This window comes from Mchenga conophoros, linkage group LG9 (assembly GCF_057382185.1).
Source record: "Mchenga conophoros isolate Kocher_MC1m ecotype Shallow Benthic linkage group LG9, M_conophoros_male_GT1.1, whole genome shotgun sequence".
Classification (NCBI taxonomy): Eukaryota; Metazoa; Chordata; class Actinopteri; order Cichliformes; family Cichlidae; genus Mchenga; species Mchenga conophoros.
This window is the reverse complement of record NC_140534.1, coordinates 31,476,298-31,480,771: the sequence shown is the minus strand read 5'-3', so window position 1 is coordinate 31,480,771 and position 4,474 is coordinate 31,476,298.

Here is a 4,474-nt window from a genome sequence, read left to right as displayed (position 1 = left end):
CAGTAGAGACTCAGAGAAGAGAAACACACAGAACTTCTTGCTAGCAAGGGCAGCCTCCAGAACTGAGAATCACACTGAGGACTGCCCTGGTCTTTATTTATATGCTTCAGTGAGCGTTTGTTCCTTACATTGGAATGTGGAGGTGTACGTGTGTGTGTGTGTGTGTGTGTGTGTGGTGTCAGAGTGTGACCCCATAAATGACTTCCGGAAACCTGCTGGTCTCGAAGTCCAGCAGTTCATCTAAACAAAAAGCACTTAGACTAAGACAGATATAGCTACGTTAATCCTACTGTAAAACAATAAAACAAGGTACGACCTCTCCCATACTTCTAGGATGTGGGGGTGAACGCCAGAACACCCTGGAATGTTACAGACCTCCTGGGATGAGACATTCTTTCAATATGCCACCAACTATATACTTCTAAACACAAATGATTACATGCAGTATTCTACCATATGCAAACTTATATCATTAAAAGACTATACTGACTACTAAGTACAATTTTCCATTGACAGTCTGTGATTTGAACAGCCCAGCGTTGCTCCCGACGAAGGGAAAACCAATTCTGCAAGGGAGACCTACCTTGGCACTTGTACAGGTGAAACCAAAGGGCAGATATGCTTCACCATATTTTCTAGTCTTTGGCTTAGAAAGAAGTTGGTTTGTAAACATATTCAGCTATGCTTCATCTCCTGCTTTGCGTTTCTGTGGGCGCCCCGTGCTAGCAGTGTCCAAGCGTTTTGTTCTCCCCCCCCCCCCCCCCCCCCCCCTTTTCATTCTGCGCCCCCCTGCAATGGCTCTGTGCCCCCCCTAGGGGGCGGGCCCCACACTTTGGGAAGGTCTGGGTTAATTAATGTATACCAGAGGGTCCAACAGTATGATCTTTATGAACTTCATGATTTTTTACTAATATGAAATTAAAACAAATAGCAAAAAAGGTAACATTTTATAAAAATAATTCATAATATAAAATGAAAACATGTTTCCTTTATTTAGTCATTTTGGTAAGATATCGCTTAACAACTTGCACAAATAGAACACATTTGAACAACAGAGAATTTGAAAAGAAAATGTTTATTTGTGAATACTTCATTACAAAGGGTTCTTCAAAGAGAGTTGTAATACAGATGTATTTACTGCTGTTTACACTTATCTAGATTAACACGATGGTGTTGTGTTTAGTACGTTGCTCTGTTTTTTTTTGCTTGTTTTCTCTTCTTTTTCTCTAAACAGGTGTTCCAGGAGATTTTTTTTCTTCTTTCTCTTTTTAAGTGCCCTTTCTCACTGTCCCTCTTCCCTTCTGTTTTTCTTTTCTTCATCTTTCTTTCCTATAAATAATATCAACAAGGGTTGATCAAATGGACCAATACGGCAAGGCCGTGATGATCCATTTGGCAAAGTAAATCCTTGTTGGTCTTCAGACAACAATTCTGATGGCTAAAGAACCAAATGGGACAGGCAAAAAAACAAAGGGAGTTGTAATATACAAACACAAAGTTCTTCATTTTCCAGGTATGCTACTACTAATAATTTGAATTGAACTGGACTTCTACTTTTGTTTTGTCAAAGTTAGGAATATATCGCCACCTGTTGCTTCGGCATGATTCTAGCAGCATTTTCCTTCATTTCTGCGTTTACGTGTGGACGTGATAATTTTTTAAAACGAAAACGGAAAATCTCAGTTTTCAAAAATATCCGTGTACGTGTGGACGTAGCCTAATACATGATCTAAAGTGCAGAACAGACTGCTTTTTTTTTTTTTCCAATGTGAGCATCCTCATATCAGTTGGTTGAGAAATGGCTGTCTTGCTTTGTTACTTCTTGAAATTTGCAGGAAAGAAAGATTGCGTTCAGACATATGGAAAAAAATAGGAAAAAATAACTGAACAGTAGTGCTGTAGGGCTACATGATAAGAAGATCACACGACAGTTTGACATTATTATCTGAATTAAAAAATGTCATTTGACTGAAATTAACTAGTCTTGGGAGAGAATTGGACCGTCTTCGGGGGTTCTGATGAAGCATTGCTGTTGTCATGTTGTCAGAATTGTCTCTGCAAGCAAGAAGATATTAACGTTTAGTGAAATCAGACTTTTTCCTTTCGTGTGTATCATTGTTCGCTATTCAAAAAAACAAACAAAAAAAACATGGAGTTTTCATAACAGTCGGTCTGGTCCTATCCTTGCTTTGCCATACAAAGTTAAAATTTAAATTGAAGATGAACCTGAAGGTTCAAAGAGAAACCAAAAAGAAATAGACTTAAAATTTAAGAGGTGCCTACACAGGGAATGTATATAATAAAGTGAGTATCTTCACAGATATGTACAAGTTATATACAGGTTATTTATGCCATATAAATTAGCAGGTGCAATATAAGGTGCAATGTGATCGGTTGTAGTGCACATTAGAGATGGCACGATACCACTTTTTTATGTCCAATACCAATATCATAAATCTGGTTATTGGCCGGTACAGATATGAATCCAATATAGTGTGTTTTTTAATCAATAAAACTGTTTTTTTAATATCTTGCTGCATTTTGTATAAGTTCATACTCAAGTTTAAAAACAAAAACATTATTTTAAAAATTATAAGTCTGTATCATAATGTCTGGTGTTTTGGTGTTTGTTGGTTTGTTTTTTATTTTGTTTTATTTTGCGAGCTGGTAGATGCTGCTCCAGCCACAGAATCCCCCGCCGCCCCGCCCTCTCCTCCCTGTGCCGCAAGCAGCAGACGCACCTCTTAAACAGAGGGCGCCCTTACTCCCAGCAAATGGGCGATAGAAAACCGATCGGTGCCTGTGCCATTCCCAATATGTGCTGGCATGACGTTGGGGCAGCATGAGCACGAGCAATTATTTATTTATTTTTTGCCGATGCCCACGATGCCACCCCGGGCAACCGCCCGTGTCAAAAACCGCTACTGGTTGTTAAGCTTAACGCTGGAATGCTTTACAAACATTCATAGGTGAACTTACACACTTGCTTTACTTCTCTCTGGGATAACTTTCTTGGAGATGAAATGCCGGTTTGGTAGCGAGGCTCCAAATGCTCAACCAGACCACCGACAGGTCCCGCACGCCACAGCCACTCTATTAGGTGATGCATACTACTCCGACGTGCTACAGTTATGAGCCGAGTTTTACCATGTCGCAAGTTTTGTGGGGTGCTTTTTTGATATTTAATGGATTGGATTACATTTTACATTTCTCTCCGATATCCGATCCAGTAACTTAGGTCAGTATCAGACCGATACCGATACGTGATATCGGATCCGTCCCTCTCTACTGCACATTGAGTAAGAATTAGGACTAGAGGAAGGAATGCTAATTACTAATGATTACATATTGATTTTCTTGCACTGTCAAGCGCTTCAGTGCATTCTAATAAAAAAATAAAAATAAAACTTCTGACTTACATCTGAGTCACTTCTTGCCTCTTTGCAATTCTTGGCTCCTTGCATTTCTTCTGATGATCTGGGGAAAAGAGAAAAAGCATCAATACAAACAGATTAACCCAAACTACCTCAAAGTCAGTTCTTTGTAAAGTAACGGGAGACGATTATTTTATCCTTTTTCTTTTTACAGTGAATTAGCAGCACTACTTTTATTAGTACTGCTACTGCTATAGCAATAGCATGCTATAGCCAGACTGGGTGTGGTGGTGTGGAGGTGTTGGAGAGGGAACAGTGGATTATTGTTTTAAGCTTTGAGGTTCCAGGTTAAAAGAGAGTTTTTCCTTCCCACTGTCGCCAAAGTGCTTGCTCATAAAGGTCATATGATTGTTGGGTTTTTCTCTGTATGTTGTATTGTAGGGTCTACCTTACAATATCAAGTGCCTTAAGGCAATTGTTGTGATTTGGTGCTGTATACATAAAATTGAAATAAATTGAATTACAGTGGAATTACATATTTATATAAATATAGTGATTTTTTAATATTCATAACATGTTTCTCTTTTACAGTGTCAGTCAGACAGAAGTAAGAAAGCTGTACATTTTTTATGATAATGCTGCTTTTATGTCATGTGCATTAATGTGAGCATAGGCTTGATGCAAACACTTGGTAGGGATTTAATAAACTCATATAGCAAAGTTTTACTTGATTAACACTTAAGAGTTGAATATATTGTGATATCAAGGGCAAGTTAAAGCAAAGTTCATGCTGCTCCGGTATTTGCTTCACTTACCTGCTCTGGAAACTCTCAGTATCCACAGAAACTCCACGACCACCAAAAACATAGTGCAGGAGACCCTGATCATATTTCTCTAAGATTTCATGTGACGGTGCAGCAGTGAACAGAAAAAAATGGTGGCAGTTACATCCAGATAGGCAGGTTTTTCATTCCTTTAAGTCAAGTTTGAACATGCCTGAAATACAAGGCTGAAAAAAGAAATGCTGTTAACAGTCATTGCCCTTTTCAATTCTTTTAACTGCAACAGTTCAGTTTACACACAGAACAACAGAAAAACCT